Here is an 18,401-nt window from a genome sequence, read left to right as displayed (position 1 = left end):
GGAAAGCAGAAAGTGAGACAGCAAGCACAAACAAAGGGCTTGTTGCCGGAAACCTTGCCAATAATGGTTGCTGCGGTCACCAGCGGTAGAAAAGCGATGAATCAAACTGAGGATATCCAGTTCCCCATTACAGATCAGAGACCGAGCATCATGCGCGGTGAGTCCACACATCCACCCTAAAGCTTGGGCGTGGCCAAAGCGGAACTGGGGCAAGATCTCTTCATGACATTCAGATTCCATCAAAACTTGAAAATCTTCAAAAGTTGGACATACCTCTTGCCCGCCGAAGCTAAAGACATACGTCACCGGATTCCAAAACCTCGCCGAGGCATGGAGGAAAGGGAAATGTAGCGGAGTACGGCTCAGCGTGAATAGTGCATTCAAGCCGAAACCCCGGAAGCTCAACTTTTCCGAACCATCTAGGGAAGCGATCCAAGCTGTGATATTTTCAACGAGAAACGCCTCCATTTTTTAGCAAAGCTAAGGTGAATTGAATGAACCACGGAGCTAAGGCTTTTAAAGAGGAAAAGACACTATTCGGGGGACAAGTGTCAAAAATTGGGCGGTTACTGAGCTGAGTGGCCGGCCGGCCACCTTTTCTGGCAGGCCGGCCATTTCCTTTTTCAAAAACTGGCCGGTGGCCTCCCCTTTGCAATAAATCTGGCCGGCTGGCTCCCAAAAGTGGCCGGCCATGCTCCAATGTGTGTCTTTGGCCCTGTTTTACCCTCCGAGAGAAAGTTTCAAGCATTTCCATGCAACGAATGTGTCGAAGGCCTCTATTTCCCTCTGTTTCGGATGCGTTCCGTTGCCCAGATCGTCCGAAGTACACTTCGTTTTGTTAAGTTTTGTTTATCGAGTTATTGTTTTGTTTATCGAGTTGTCGTTTTGCTTATCGAGTTGTTTGTCGAGCTGTCGTGTTTCGTGTTTTTGAGTTGTTACTATTTGTTTAAGCAATTTTTATTTGAGTCTCGTTTATTGAGTTGTCAACACTATTGTGCTTTGCTTATCGAGTTGTAAACTTGCTAAGGTTTTGTTATATCTTAGAAAGTTAAGTTGTTGCGTCGGTTCACTACCTGACTGGGCAAAATGCACAATGCACATTTCCATTCAATCTCATTATGATGCAAAATGATGCGATATGATGCTAAAAGTTTAAAATACAATACTTTTTTCAAAAGCTGTTTCATCCCATCATGCCTCGCTTATTACAACATTTTACAGACTAAGGCACAAGTTTTACAAAGAATAAAACTGTCCGATAATATACAATGTGCTACAACTACTAGCAAAAAGATAAATAAAATAGGAAACAGCCGCATCGGTGCTCTCAAGAGCAGTAATAAGAGGCCCTCTTCGTCCTCTTCTGCGGAATCGGCTCTCCGCCACCATCGCCATCACCATCATCTGAATCGGAGTCGTCATCCTCGGGATCCCCCTCAGCCTCGCCTCCACTCCCGGAACCATGACCGGAGCCATCCTCTCTGTCAGCAGATGTCTCCGACTGACAGTCTGCAGCCTTCTTCGCCTCATCCTCACCAGGCTCCTCCTCCACGATGTGTGCTCTGCGTCTACGAGACGACCCCTCCTCTTGAAAAGGCCTGGATGGCCCAGCTCCTCGGAAAGGCCTGGATGGCCCAGCTCCTCGAAAAGGCCCAGATGGTCCACCTCCCCAAGAAGGCCCAGGTGGCCCGGCCTGCGGCTAAGCATATACCGGGGGCATCTGAGAATAAAGAGTTCAATTTAAATACATCAGTCCAAATATGTACATCAGATGTAGATACAAGAAAAACTACATGAAGTGGGTACATGTAAACACAGTGTATAAGTGAGGTGTGTGTCAGATGTGCTCTACACAAGTAGCCTATCAATGCAATAGAAATCAGCATGTCATCAGAAGTATGATAAATGCCAGAAAACTAAAGGGTACCTGGAAGCCCATGATAGACAACTGTGCCTCCCTCCGCAGGACCATCCCCTCAGGTGAGGCTACCATCTCGAGCACCTGATCCATATACTCAACAGGGGGCTGCAGATGCAAAGGCAAGGGTATCAGTAAAGGAATGAAAGTCTAAGTATCTGAGTAATGAATCAAAGCCGTAAAACATACCGGTGGTGCGTCGGGGTCTCTGACATATCGATGGCCAGGCATCGGAGGCTCTATCGGGATCAGAATCGGAGAGGTAGTCCCATACTGCCACCCCATCAGCTCGCTCGGCATGTCCGGCCATCCAGGATGAGGATTAGTCAGAGGAATCGGGGGAACCGATCCACCCCCACCTCTAGATGTACCAGCCCTGCTGGTGGAAGGGGCATCTGCAGCCCGAGCCCGGGCCTAGCTCGAAGATGGCATGCCAGCAGACCTCATCGTCGGAGTACGAACTCCCGTCAACGGAGGCATCAGGTATATGTGACGGTAAGTATCGTAATCCCCCTCCTCAAGATGTAGCAAAGCATCAGTACCCAGGATAGCACTGACAACCTCCCGGGAAGGGAGCCTATCAGCAGTCCGCATATCAACTGGGGGTGCTGAGGGAGGGTCCTGAGAAGTGTACCCCCAAACCTGACACAAGAAGCGGTCCCCCAAAAACCAGGCTCTACCAACTGGCCCTTCAAACAGGATCCTGTACCGGGAGACACCCCACCCTCCGACAAACTGGAATCGGAGACCTTTACCTAACGGCACCCAGGGCTGCCATGTAATCTGTGGATAACAGGCGCATAAATCAAGTAGAAATCAAAGATGTACAGGACAAATCAAAGATGAAAACAGAAAGAACTGAGAGTTCTAAAGTACCTCCGATGAGCGCACCATGTCGAAATACTGTCGCAGGTAAAGAAGAGACTCCCGAGGCCTTGGCCGGTGATGGCCTTCAAATTCAAGTGAGTATAGGGTCACGAGGGGTTCCGCTACCACCAACTCCGGGGCCAATATCGAGAAATATACACAGACCCATAACTGTGCAAAACAAAGCAGAATACGAAGTGCTGAGGGCAAAATGCACGATACAGAGTATAAAGTGCGCCGTGTGTGTGCAATGAGCAAGTAATGAGGAGCAGAAATGTAAATCAAGAGGGCAAAAAGTACCTCCCAGGCTCTCCAATAGCCGCCAAGTAAGTCCCCCCCTCCGCGGGAGGTCGCGCTCTGTACACACCCCATTTTTGACCGACCTTAAGACTCAGATGTCACTGATTAAGCGCTTGGTGATACTGCATAATGTGCTTGTTCAGAAGCTTCAGAGTCACGGCCATGAGCCCTGCCTCCGGACTTCCGAACCCTCTTCTGTGCCTTGTCTCGGTTTGCGAACCAGACTTGGTTTTCTCTGTTTCTTTTCCTGAGGGGAGGAAGAGGTCCAGTAGACCATCTCTCAATGTCCGTGGGCTGCATTTTGTGGCCGTAGGCCATTTTGCCCATTTCGGAGTCCGGTTTCCGATTTTTCGGGACCGTTGGCCGTGTGCCTCGGTTCGGGACCGCCTAACCACCTCTGTTTGTTCTAATTTTTGGCATACTCCTTATTTGCTCCCTTTTGAGGGACACTGGGGTCTGAGAAACCCACTTCGTGGCCGAATGCCACTTTCGGTGCTTAACAGCCCATTTTCGGGACCTCGAACTACGCGTTTTGGCCCCCAAACTTTCGTTTTGCAACGGTTTTCGTTCATTTTTGGCAGGTACCTCTGTTTCATCACCGGAGAGGTCACTGAAGAGTGGGAGGCCAGCAATTGTTGCAGCAACCAGTTATACATCCTCCGACGCCCTCCGGCGCCCGTTTTTCGCACTTCCGGGCTAATGTTGAACACCTTGGGCCCACATTCTTGAACTTTGAACCACATATTTGTGATGTATAACTGGTTGCTGCAACAATTGCTGGCCTCCCACTCTTCAGTGACCTCTCCGGTGATGACCCGTTTTTCGCACTTCCGGGCTAATGTTGAACACCTTGGGCCCACATTCTTGAACTTTGAACCACATATTTGTGATGTACACACATGGGAGGACCCTAAAAGTTGGTGGCCGGCCATTAATGTTACTTGACCCTTTTGACCCCCTCCTTCCGGGCTAATGTTGAACACCTTGGGCCCATTTTCTTGAACTTTGAACCACATATTTGTGATGTACACACATGAGAGGACCCTAAAAGTTGGTGGCCGGCCAGTAATTCCACCTGACCCTTTTGAACCCTTCTTTCCGAGCTAATGTTGAACCCCTTGGACCCACTTTCTTGGACTTTTAACCACAGGGTTGTGTTGTACACACATAGGAGGACACCATCAGTTGGTGGCCGGCCACTAAATCTGATTGACCCTTTTGACCCCTAGCCGGCCGGCTAGGGGGTGTGGCCGGCCGGCCACCTGCAGCAAAAGTAACAGGCCGGCCGAGCTCCTTGCACTGTGCACTTTACAGCTGTGGAGCTTTATCCCCCAGAAAATATCTTTATCCGGGGGATATTTTGTGGGGGAAAGTTTGTCTCCTTTTCCCCCACCTTTACACCCCCTTTTTGGCCCTTATAACAAGCAAGCTATATCATTTGTTGGGGTTAGAAAAATTCTTCTTCAAGCTTCCATACACAAAGCCATCTTTATCCCTCTCATTTCCTTGAAAACTTCCAAGTCCCTAATCACCATTTCTTCTACACCACCAAGCTCTACCACCACCACCTCATTTCTAGCAACAAGGAAGGCTTCTCAAAGGCTAAAGGAGCTGCAAATTGGTCCAAGAAGCAACAAAAGCTTTAGTCTTCAAGGGTGAGTAACATTTCTCCTCTTTGACCCTTTTTCTTGATCCATTTGTAAGCCCCATATGCTTTTTGTTTCAAGCTCCGGCCCTAACTTAAAGGGGCCTTCTTTTGAGCTCATCTTCACTTTTCATTAAGGGCTCAACCCTGTTTGAGCCCTTACCATGATGCACTTGCTTCATTGATCCTCTTATATGTCATAATCTTGCATGCTATTTTTGGCCCATGAGTAATCTGTTTTTGAGCATGTTGTAAACTGATATTAGGCTTATTTTGAGCCCCTCTTCAACATTGAAGAAAGGCTCAACACCATTTGGGACCTCCATGTTGTACTTACATTTATACTCCCCTTTTGGTCCCATTTTTGCATGCAATGGCAGCCTACCATGCTTTTGTTTTTGGCCATTTTACAGTTCTGAAAAAGTGCTTATTTTGGTCCATTCTTCATATTTCATTTAGGTCCTTTCATGGTTTGGGACCTCCATATGCCACTTCATGTTATATCTCTCTTTTATTCCCCATTCTTGCATGTTTAGTTAGTCTATTATGCTTTTGTTTTTGGCCATTTTACAGTTCTGGAAATAGTCCTATTTTGGCCCATTCTACATGTTTTATTAAGGGTCTTTGGCTGTTTGGTGAATATTTTGCATACCTCATGTTATAGCCACTTTTGAACCTCATTTTGCATCACATTTCTATCATGTTTGTATACTGATTTTGGGGCTGCCATATACTGTAAATATTCATATTTTTGGTCCCTCTTCCGTGTTGTAGAAGGGAATTTTTCAGTTTGGATTTTGCTTATATCACTTGCTTCATTACCCCTCTTTTGGCCCCTATTCTTGCATGCCATTTTTGCCATACCTATGCTTGCTGTTTGGCCATGTTTATAACTGTGAAACTGCCTTTTTTGGGACTTTCTAGCTTCTGTCTTTGCATTGCATGTCCATATTGTGCATGTTTGGCATAGCTATAGGCCATTTCGGGTGCCTAAATTCGCATTTCGGGACAATTCCATGCATTTGGTATCATTTCGCCTCATTTCGGGACTGTTTTCCCCCATATTTTAGTGCTGAAATTCCATTAGAATGATTGCATGCCATTTCCATGCCATTGCATCGTATTTTGTCATCGCCTCGGTTTGCGTGCCCGTGTGCACGCATTTCGAGGCACTTCATTTTTATCCGCCGGCATCCTATGGAGTGTGGCTGAGGCTCACTCATGTTGGTGTAAGCCCATATCACATTTTCATGTCATTCGCATTGTGTATGCCATCGCCTCGGTTTGCGTGCCCGTGTGCACGCATTTCGAGGCACTTCATTTTTATCCGCCGACATCCTATGTGAGTGTGGCTGAGGCTCACTCATGTTGGTATAAGCCCATGTTACATTTTCCATGTCATTTGCATTGCGTATGCCATTTCCTCGGTTTGCGTGCCCGTGTGCACGCATTTCGAGACATCTCATTTTCATAGCATAGTGCATACTAGGTTGTATCTTAGATTGCATTCTGTCATTTTCTCAGTTTGCGTGCCCGTGTCCATGCATTTCGAGGCATCTCATTTTCATAGCATAGTGCATACTAGGTTGTATCTTAGACTGCATTCTGTCATTTTCTCGGTTTGCGTGCCCGTGTGCACGCACTTCGAGGCATCTCACTTTCATAGCATAGTACATACTAGGTTGTATCTTAGATTGCATTCTGTCATTTTCTCGGTTTGCATGCCCGTGTGCACGCATTTCGAGGCATCTCACTTTCATAGCATAGTGCATACTAGGTTGTATCTTAGATTGCATTCTGTCATTTTCTCGGTTTGCGTGCCCGTGTGCACGCACTTCGAGGCATCTCATTTTCATAGCATAGTGCATACTAGGTTGTATCTTAGATTGCATTCTGTCATTTTCTCGGTTTACGTGCCCGTGTGCGCGCACTTCGAGGCATCTCATTTTCATAGCATAGTGCATACTAGGTTGTATCTTAGATCACATTCTGTCATTTTCTCGGTTTGCGTGCCCGTGTGCACGCATTTCGAGGCATCTCACTTTCATAGCATCGTGTATGTTAGGATTGTATCTGAGTCGCATTTCATGCATATCATGCATATTGCATCGTGTTCGGAATAGGAGTTAGCCCGGGCACGGGAAGCGAGGTGCATTTCGTACTCCGAGTGACGGAATGTGTCTTAATTCCCCAGTCACCGACACTCCGGACTACCCATGATGGAGTTAGGTTTTAGCTGTAGTTTCATGTGCATTCATTCTATATTGAGTTGTGCATTTCGACTCCTCGGCCATCATGCCTCGGTATGCGTGATTGGTGGTACGAGGATCGAGGCATGCATACATTTGTGAAAATACATTGCTATGCCCCTTTCCTGCTCTCTGTTGCAGCAAAACAAAGAATCAGCAACTTTTTGAGGCTTGGCACGCATTTGAAGAACAGGTGTGAACAGAGGCTAATTGGGGCATTCCGGTGGATTTCCACGCAAGACAACCCGGACATGCATCATCCATCAGAAGCAAGGCTGTCCCTGGCTTGCATGCCAGTTTTACAGCTTTCTTAGTTAATTTGTTAATTAATTAGGAATTTGTACATTATTCGGACTGTAATATTTTGGACTGTAATATTCTTTTATTCGGGACTGTATATTTATTCGGACCCTCCGAGGGAGGGCACAACTGTAATAAGTGTGCGTGAGTGTGATGTATTTCTTCCAACCCCACGTCTTTCTCCCTTTTATTTATCCGCTTATGATGGTTAGATTAGGGCATATTAAAATTAGCATACAGTATGACAGCATGTTTGCATTCATTCATCTGTATTGCATGCACCGGGCTCGGCGCATCATACTAACTGCATTGTACTTTCAATTTCAAAGTTGAATACACGATAGTTGTAACATTTCATATGCCATCTTAGAATAGCCGAGCCTGCTATAATTGCATTTTGCATGTGTTGCATTAGGCATTTCTGTATAGTTAGGATCATGCATGATTTCTAATGAATTCCTATTTTGGCTTGGAGTACTCGGTAAGGTTTATGCTTTAGCATCCTTGCATGCGTGTGAGTGACTGCCATGAATAGCATGCTTACCATGAGGCTATGTGCTTATATGATATAACTGCCTGAATGCCTGTGGGTGAAGGTTGGGTTACTTAATTGGAATAAATCATCAAATGTTTTAAAGCCTACCTGCGGGTAGCAAACCATTTTCAAAAACAAGCATGAAATGTTTCGTTCCAATTCAGGCGACCCGGTCTATATTTGTATGCTGTGCGCATCACATAGTAACCTAGGCTAATAAACCGGAATAAGAACTCACAATGTTTTCAAAAATTGATATCATGGTTAGTAGAGGCCGGTCTATGACCGGGCGAGTGGGGGTGCTCACGAAGTGACCTTCCCCAATCATACCCAAGTTCCCGAGCCGAGGCAACTTTTGTGATGACGGACACGTGGCCTTTTGGCACCGAGTCAGGGTTTCCTAAATTTCCCAAAATAAAATATTTAGGTGGCGACTCTGTATCTGGCAAAGTAGTCCATGTTCGGCACTTCTTCCAAAAAAATCTGTTTTCTCAAAAACGATTTGCCGGATTTGGACTCTGTGGTTCAGACTTAGAACCGTGACTAACGAAAGTCGAGTCCGAGCTGTAGCGAGGTCCCCCGCGGGCTTGTCTACAGTTTCTGGCGACTCCGCTAGGGATTTAGAGAACTTGACTCGAACTCGTGATATCTGTTTTTGACTACACTTGTGTGTTTCTTTGCATTGCATTTGCATTGGTGCGCCTAGGACACCGTGTTTGCCATCTGCTATTCCTGAACGGTTTGCCGGAGGCTTGTCTTGTCAAGGCATGACCATAAGGCTGACCGGTTGTGGGCTCTGCCAGTATGGGAACACAAACCCCGGTTTTACCGGGGCACCCTCTTTGACCATTCGACCTAGTGCATATTCGGATCCATAGTGACCATTCCAACTTAGGGCAGGTTGCTTACCCGTTTATAGGTTGTTTGAAACCGCTCTGTGCGTAGTGAAACCCTAGTTCCTGACACAATAGGACAGGGAAACCCTACCCCAACATAGGGGTGTTTTGGCTCTCACTTATCTGTTATGTGCTTTAGAGTGCGTCTCTACAGGAATGCATGTATCAGTATATGAGTTTGGGTATCAAGCCTGCGGGCTTCAGTTCAGTATTGTCAGTATCAGGCCTGAGGGCATCAGATTAGTATATGAGTTTGAGTATCAAGCCTGCGGGCATCAGTTCAGTATTGTCAGCATCAGGCATGCGGGCATCAGTTCAGTATTATGGGTATCAGGCCTGCGGGCATCAGCCAGTATTTGAGAATTAGTTATCTGCGGATATCAGATTCTGTTTTAGGGGACAGTGATACAGGGATAATAATCAGTGTTTGAGGACAGTGTGTTATTCAGCTTATTGACTGTGTGTTGATTATGCCCGGCTGTGTGTCATGCATTTTATTTTAAGCTGTTATGCTGTCCGTTTATCTGTTTATTTATTTCCTTTTTGCTTTATTTATCTTTTGCTAGGTCAGTTCTAGCACAATTGCTTCCAACCCGACAGGCATTCCCCAAGCACTTTGGACACGAGGTCGTCGACTCCATCGATCTGAGGATCTAATCGACGGACAGCCAGTGTTCCATTCTCTACCCCCTGTTACCAAAAGGAAGCAGAAAAAGCGCAGTGTATCTGAACAGAGAGCACCAGAACAGTGGTTTCCCCCATCAGTGGACAGTCAGATTGAGATCCCCATTGAGACAGATCTGCCGGTAGTTCAGATAGATCAAAACAGTATGACGGCACCAACAGGAGTTGAGGAAATGATGCGCCAAATGCAGGAAACCATGCGGACCATGCAGCAGGATGCCGTTCGCCGAGATGAACTCGCTAAGCAGCAAGCTGAGATTATGACCCAGCTGGCTGAGCTGATTACCAGGCTGCAACAACAGAATACAGCGTCTGCTTCACAACAAATTCCTCCTCCGGCGAGGGCTCCATTACCTGAGCAGACACCTGTTGTTCAGAACGCTCCTCCGAACACCCAGAATACTGTGCCGACTATCCAAAATCTGCAAGAGGACACAAATCTTCCAACGGGGCCAGCTCCGCCCCCGCTTCCACCACAACTGTCCAAGGTCCATACACCCAATCACCCGGACTCTCCATTCGAGGTCGAGGTTGATCATACAGCTCTGAAATTGAGCAAACTGGAGAAGCTATTCAAGAAATCCCAAGGGGTCAAGGCTATGCCGGATATCGAAGACGGATATACCGAGGAGGCCGTAACGCTCCCCGATAGGTTCAAAATGCCACAAATCGACCGCTTTGACGGGACCGGCGACCCCATGGTCCATCTCCGACTGTTTGCGGACATCTTGCGGCCAATGGGCCTAACACGACCACAGAAGCTTTCATTATTCGGCCGAACCTTGTCGGGAGTGGCCGCCCACTGGTACGCAAGGTTACAAGATGAAGTGAAGAAGAATTGGGATGAAATGGCTGAGGTCTTTGTCACGCAATATTCATACAACACTCAGATCGAGATCACAACTCGTGATCTCGAAACGACAAGGCAAGAGCCCAAGGAAACTTTCTCGGACTTTGTGATCCGATGGAGGGCAAAGGCGTCAATGATGACTTTAAGTCCCACGGACAAAGATCAAATCCGGATGATTGTGCGCAATCTCCACCCAAAATTGATGCAGAGAATGATTGTAGTCCCCTTCCCTACTTTCGCAGATTTACATGAAATGGGGGTGCAAATCGAAGACGCAATGAAACAAGGTCTGTTTGACCATGACAGAGAACAACCGAGGAGGACTTTCAACCGTAACAACAATGCGGGCTCGAGTGGCGCTGCAAATACGAGAGCCTCGGAAGTTAGTATGGTCACCACCACTCCCCCTCCCCCTCCAAGGCCCATGACTGCCACACCCTTCTCCGGCGCGTCCGGAAGCAACACACAAACCAACAGATTCCAACCGCGAGGCCAAAGAACCTTTACCCCACTATATATGCCCCTGACCAAAGTTCTGGGAATATTGATCAGAAAAAATCATTTAAAACCCCTGGAGCCAAAGCCATTACCGAATCCACTCCCCCCCTCTTATGACCCAGCAAAGTACTGCGCATATCACCAACAACACGGTCACGACACCGACCGTTGTTACAGATTGCATCATGAGATCCAAGATCTTATTGACAAACAGGTGATCGCGCCTCTTGATAAACCCAATGTCACAACCAACCCTCTCCCGCCACATAACCAACCTCCCCCTCCCAAAAGAATTAATTTTATCCAGACTGGGGTCGCATCTTACGATCCTAGCATCTATATTACGCCCACCCACCTACCCAAGCCGGAGGTGCTCCTTCCCGATTGCACTGACTTCTTGTGCATGGTGGACATCTCTAAAACCCAACCAGAACCGATGGTGGTGACCGTCGAAGACAGGGCAGGGCAGATTTTGGGAGAGAATGAGATTGTTGAATCTGGGACTGGACAGAATTTTGCTGGGAGAGCCTATGATCCAAGCAAGTACATCCTATCAACGAGCCGAATTGGGCTAGGTATAGAATTGCCAGAGACAGGAGTGCTATGCATGATCTAGGGGGATGGATCTGGGCTATGGGCAGATGATCTGACAGCCGTAGAGGAGGACTTTGCCAACCTGCAATTTCTCGATGACCAGGAACTGGGGGATGCGTCAATCAATTGGTACGATTATGAGGGATCAGCGGAGGCCACTGGATGGCTCGAGGATCAACCAGATGCAGTGAGGGAAGCCCAACCAGAACAGAGCCCGGCAGGGGCAGAAGTATCAGTTGTGGCCGGAATGCCCGAAAGTCAAGTCATATCGCCGGAGAGCGCCGGTGCTAAGAATTCCGCTCGAGACATGGGCATTATGGATACGGGAATTGTTGAACAAACAGCTGTACTGATGCAGCTGGAACGAGAGAAGTTTGAGGAGGCTAAGAGAATTAGGAAAGCTAAAGGCCCTAAGGGGACTGAAAGTGCCGTGTGCACGAAGATAGAGAATGCTGCGAGCATGTGGACAGGAAATACTGCGAATACAACTAAACCGGAGCCAGACAGGTGTCTGTTGGCTGCCGATGGAATGTGGTGGGAAGACGATGACTTATGTCTTGCCCACACGGATGAAGACTGGGGAAATAATCAACCGGATGACACTTGGTACCTCGATGAGGTTGACCATATGACAAGAAGTGGGCGGTATTTCAAACCCCCACACCTGGACCAACCCGAGGCATCCGGGAAGGATAGAGAAGCGGAGAAACAGAAGGAGAAGCAGATTGAAGAGGAAACTGTGCTGAAACAATTAAAGAAGATACAAGGAGACATCTCCATCTGGGGACTGCTAATGGCATCACGAGTACATAGAGAAGCTATCCTATCTGCTATGGACAAGTCCAAACTCTCCATAGATACCACGCCTGAACAGCTGGTTGGGCTGGTTTTTCCGGGAGGAGGTTCCCCGGCATTAACCTTTTCAGACAAGGAACTACCGCCTGAGGGCACAAGTCATAACAAACCTCTCTATATTTCTGTGGAATGTAGAGATAAGTGGATACCGGTGGTACTTATTGATACCGGGTCTGCGATTAATGTCTGCCCAACCAGAACGGCATATGCAATCGGGTTGAAACCCGTGGACTTCGTCCCAACCACCCAAGTGATCAGAGCATATGACAATACCAGCAGAGAAGTGATGGGGACTGTTAAAATTCAAACCAAGGTTGGTCCAGGACAACACAACATCGAATTTCATATCTTGGACGTTCCCGCAACCTTTAACCTACTTTTGGGGCGACCGTGGTTGCACCAGGTCAAAGCAGTCTCTTCCACTCTACATCAAATGCTAAAGTACCCTCACGGGAAAGGGGTAGCGATCGTTTTTGGGAATTCATCAATCCATCCGCCGCCGGAAGTGTCCACACCTGTCTTGGAGATCGAGCACGGCACGGAGGATGTGTTTTTGTCGGGGTTCACTTTGGCCGAGGCTCAAGTGGTGCAGAATGTCATGGCTGTGAATGAGGGCATGTACGTTAGTGCTCAATCTATCTACCTCATGAACAAGCTAAAACATACCCCTAGGATGGGATTAGGGAGAAGCGGCCGGAAGGGCGTCTCAGTGTCGGCCGAAGTGCCACACAACCCTCACGCCTTTGGACTGGGTTATCTGCCCACCAAGGAGGATTGGGTGAGGAAAGGAAAAGAAATGGCCGGCAGGGCCAGAGCAAAGAAGGCCGGGAAGCCATTTGAGTTAATGCACAGGCCCATCTGGGGTACCCTAAACGGACGTTTCGTCCGGGAGGGGGAAGATTTTCCATTCTACGGCTTCCTGGAGCCATGGCTAAACGCGGAGGGGAAGCGCGTGCCTGGTTTTGAAATCTTCTTCGACATACAATTATCTGGGGATGACGTTGCCGAAGCGTAGACAGACCCACCAACTGAGGTTGAGCAATGTGAAACAGTGGATCCTGAGAGCACAGAGCTTGAAATGGGGGTAGCACTGGCGAGTCTACTATCAGATCCTCCAATCGGCCAAGAGTGCTTGGGGGATAACTCTTCGGTTTCTGTGATTGGAGATGAAATAGCTGCGGGCTTTCCAGCGCCGATCTTGGATGCATCTATCGCGCCTTCTCTCATCTGGCAATATGAAGAAGGCTTTTTATCTAGCAGCTCCGGGTCAGGTAGTGAGCCGGAATCTGATTCTACCGAATCTTTTGCGTCGGAATCAGATTCCAGCTCGACTGAGTCTGAGTCCGATATTCCTGGGGGTGATAACCCGGATGCCACAGTCCTGTCTAGGTCGTCATTTTCATTTTCTTTTGAGTCTGTTGTAACAGAGGAATCTGACGGCTTGGAAATATTTAATGAGAATGATGTGGATGTGGTTTCCGAGTATTTTTCTGTGCCTTTGATTTATTGCTTAAATCAGGATTTTCAAAATTTTGATGAAAACAACGAGGAAGAAATTCCCCCAGTTTTGCAATGATTAATTGATCAAGAGCAGGAAAGATTTGTTAAACCTTTAATGGATGAAATCACTACTGTGAATGTTGGTACTGAGAAGGACCCGCGGCTGGTCCAGATCGGGTCCACGTTGTCTTCGGAGGAGCGCGAGCGCTTAGTCGCTTTATTAAAAGATTTCAAAGATGTTTTCGCGTGGTCCTACGAAGACATGCCTGGAATCAATCCTGAGATTGTACAGCACCGGATCCCTCTTGATCCCGAGGCCCGCCCTGTCAAACAGAAACTTAGAAGGATTCGCCCGGACTGGGCTCTCAAAATTAAGGAAGAGGTCACCAAGCAAATTGACGCAGGGTTCCTGCTGGTATCTGAATATCCAACTTGGTTGGCCAACATTGTTCCGGTGCCAAAGAAGGACGGCAGAATTCGGGTCTGTGTAGACTTCAGAGATTTGAACAGGGCCAGTCCGAAGGACGACTTTCCCTTGCCACACATTGATGAATTGGTGGATTTCACGGCAGGACACGCCTTGCTTTCGTTTATGGATGGTTTCTCAGGCTATAATCAGATAGTAATGGCACCCGAAGACCGGGAGAAGACTGCGTTCACTACCCCGTGGGGTACATATTGTTATAGAGTGATGCCATTCGGGTTGAAAAATGCTGGAGCTACATATCAACGGGCAGCAACTACAATATTGCATGATATGATCCATAAAGAGGTCGAGGTGTACATGGACGACATGATTGTCAAGTCCAAAGATAGAGAGGGCCACTACACCGCCTTACAAAAATTCTTTCAAAGGATCAAAGAGTTTCGGCTGCGACTGAATCCCCAGAAATGCACGTTTGGTGTTACAGCAGGGAAGATGCTAGGGTTTCTGATTACACAAAGGGGCATCGAGGTCGACCCTTCCAAAATCAAGGCCATCTTAGAAATGCCACCACCAAGGACTGAAAAGGTAGTGCGAGGCTTTCTGGGTAAAGTGCAATTCATAAGACGGTTTATTTCTAAATTAACCTTGACTTGTGAACCATTTTTTGGTCTCCTAAAGAAAGGAATGAAATTCCGATGGGACGGCCGATGTCAAGCAGCTTTTGAGCAGATCAAAGAGTATCTACAGAACCCACCCGTGTTGTCACCACCAGAGCCGGGGAGACCGTTAATATTGTACCTTTCGGTAACTGAGACTACCATGGGCTGCATGCTCGCACAGGAGTCAGAAGACAAAGTGGAAAAAGCCATCTACTATCTGAGCAAAAAGATGCTGGATTACGAGACCCGCTATACACCGCTGGAGAAGGCTTGTTTGGCCTTGGTATGGGCAACCAGGAAGCTGCGGCACTACCTGTTAGCTCACTCTGTAATGTTGGTTTCGCGTTTGGATCCCATAAAATATCTTTTCGAGAAACCAGCACTTACGGGTAGGCTAGCTCGTTGGCTGCTGTTGCTCTCCGAATTTGATTTCAAGTATGTAACGCGCAAGTCATTAAAAGGGAGAGCGGTAGCGGAGTTCCTTGCCGACCACCCGGTTGAGGGGGATGAAGCGGTTGAGTATCTATTCCCAGATGAAGCCATTCTGCACGTCGAAGATGAAACTTGAACGATGTACTTTGACGGAGCGTCAAACCAGTATGGGTATGGGATAGGGGTGTTGCTGATAGCGCCTGACGATTCCCGTATCCCTCTAGCATTCAAGCTCCGGTTCAAAGTTTCCAACAATGAAGCAGAGTATGAGGCATGTATTGCTGGCCTGGAAGCAGCCCTGGAACTAGGGGCAAGACGATTGGACGTCATTGGGGACTCGAACCTTGTTGTATCTCAAGCAAAAGGAGATTGGAAAGTCAAGGAGGAAAGGATGATAATTTACCACCAAACCTTGGATCTGCTAATTCCTCGGTTTGAGAAGCTAAATTTCACCCACCTCGTAAGAGAGAACAACAGGTTCGCAGATTCATTAGCAACTCTATGTTCTATGATAGACATCCCGTCCGGAGTCCGGATGCGTCCAGTCATTATTGATCAAAAGTTTGTGCCAGCATACGAGTCGATTTCCGCCATAGATGAGGTTCAAGACGGCAACCCCTGGTATTACGACATCTGGAACTTCTTGGAAAAGGAGACATATCCACTAGGGGCAAATGCCAAAGATAGAGGGCCATCAGAAGAATGGCTGCTCAATTCATTATCTGCGGGGGAAAGCTGTACAAAAGGGGTCATCTGGGAATGCATAAGCTCTGTGTAGAAGCTGAAGAGTCAAAATGCCTGATGGAAGCCATCCATGGGGGGGAGTGCGGTGCACACATGAATGGAGTAATGCTGGCCAGAAAGATCCTCAGACAAGGCTACTACTGGTCAACCATGGAGGAGGATTGTATTAGTTTTGTTCGGCGATGCCACAAGTGTCAAATCCATGCAAATTGCATGAACATCCCGCCGTCAAAACTGTACAACATGACTTCGCCATGGCCTTTTTCAGTCTGGGGAATTGATGTGATCGGAGCTGTTACCCCGAAGGGGTCAAACGGGCATGAGTTTATCCTGGTAGCGATAGATTATTTCACAAAGTGGGTCGAGGCCCAATCATACGCGGTGTTGAAGGCGTCGCATGTCGCAAAGTTCATCAGAAACAACATCATCTGTCGCTACGGGGTGCCAAACGAGATAATTTCAGATAATGGTTCCCACTTCAAGAAAGAAGTGGTAGACTTGTTGGAGAAATACAATGTGGCTTTCCATAAGTTATCTACATACCGGCCGCAGACCAACGGAGCGGTTGAGGCCGCCAACAAGAATATCAAACATATACTGCAGAAGATGGTGGGAACCTATCGGGATTGGCCGGACAAGCTGCCATTTGCTCTGTGGGGCTACAGGACTTCAATCAGAACTTCTACTAGAGCGACTCCATATTCATTGGTCTATGGAATGGAGGCTGTTCTACCCATTGAGATTGAGGTTCCGTCGTTACGAGTATTGGCTGAATGCCAGATAGCCGAAGCAGATTGGCAGCAAAGCAGATTCGAAGAACTCATGCTCTTTGATGAAAGAAGACTGAAAGCACTATACCACATCCAAGGCTATCAACGCAGAATTGCCTGGGCTTTCAACAAGAAGGTTAAGTCCAGGAATCTGAAAGAAAGAGATTTGGTGCTCAAAGACAACCGAGCTCCCATCCACGACCCAAGGGGCAAGTTCAAACCCAATTGGACGGGTCCTTACATCATCAAAGCTATCTGGTCAGGTGGAGCTGTGGTTCTGATGGATCTAGATGGCTTGGAGTTCTCACAACCGATCAATATGGACAAGTTGAAGAAATACTATCCTTGAGAGGCTCGCTAGGCCGAAAACCCGAAAGGGCGACCTAGGCAAAAGTCAGAGCACAAAAAAATTAGAAAATATAAAAACTGAGCTCGCAAGGTTGAAAACCCGCAAAGGGCGGCCTTGGCAAAAGTTAGAGCGCAAAAAGAGAGTGAAAATACTCGAGTGAACCTTAGCCTGAACTATGTAAGGCTTGATTCCCATCTTTGGGATACGTAGGCAGCTTCACATCGAAGTTCAGCCATAAACTTTTCCCCGATCAACTCTGTCCATTTCGATCATCTCAGTCATCTTTATCCATCAGCATTTATCGCGATCTCCGGTACAGTGCTGTTCAAACTAGGGGCAACTTTCCGTTGCCGCGATGGTGCGAAGTTACTCAGACTAGGGGCAACTTTCCGTTGCTTTGCAGTGCCGCATTGTTCTTCAGACTAGGGGCAACTTTCCAGTTGCAGGGATCTGGGGTTGTGCATCTCAGTGACAGATTTTCGGCGTGTCCAATTCTGATCCACATCGAAAATAGTTTTGAAAAGTTTTAATAAAAGTTGACTTTGTTCAAATCAATCTTTTTACGACTAAGACCATTTTTGGACCCTAAGCGGAAAATTTTCAGTACCATAACCTTCAATTTCATTGATTTCAAAATAGAGTTCTCCTGCTCTTGCATTACAATCGAGGTTGCTTTTTTAGTACATTCATAACGAAAACTTGAAAATGCTAAATAAGCAATAAATTTGGGGCATAGTTGAATCAAGTATCTCTGCGTCCCCTCCCAGAGCTGGACGAAGCATCTGATGCCAAGCTAGGCCCAACCTGTGCCTCCTCATTGAGCCAATCCAAGCACTCATCGGACAAAGTGCAACTGAAAGCTGAAGCAGGGGCCAGGAGCTCTCTAGTCCTCCATGCCGTGGCATATCGGGCAAGCTGTGCACCCTGGACCGGGAAAGCAGCTGGGTACTCAATCCCCTCCGGTGGGCAGGTCTGATCATGACCAAACTGACGCAGGAACCGGAACAGAAAATAGAATACGCAGTGGGTTAGACCAATCAATTGGATCCCAATCAGCCGAGACATACTATAGCTCATTGCCGGGAGGTTGAGCCAAGGACAACGCCAAGCAATGTCGTCTACGGACAAATTGCACATCCAATCGAACCACCACCTTTCGTCAAGAGCATTGACTAGACGCTGCCGAAAGAAGTAGCCTCGAGCTGAATAGGCTGGGCAAGAATCCACAACCTGCAACTTGTCCATTAACCATACCTAGGGGAGGGATGGAAAATGAGAGAATAAAGAACAGAGAGATGTACGATGAGAGAAAAAGTGAGGAAAAGGGTT

Source organism: Camellia sinensis, chromosome 9 (genome assembly GCF_055761805.1).
Source record: "Camellia sinensis isolate YWXY chromosome 9, ASM5576180v1, whole genome shotgun sequence".
Lineage (NCBI taxonomy): Eukaryota > Viridiplantae > Streptophyta > Magnoliopsida > Ericales > Theaceae > Camellia > Camellia sinensis.
The sequence above is the reverse complement of the archived record's forward strand: the minus strand, read 5'-3'. Positions refer to the sequence as shown.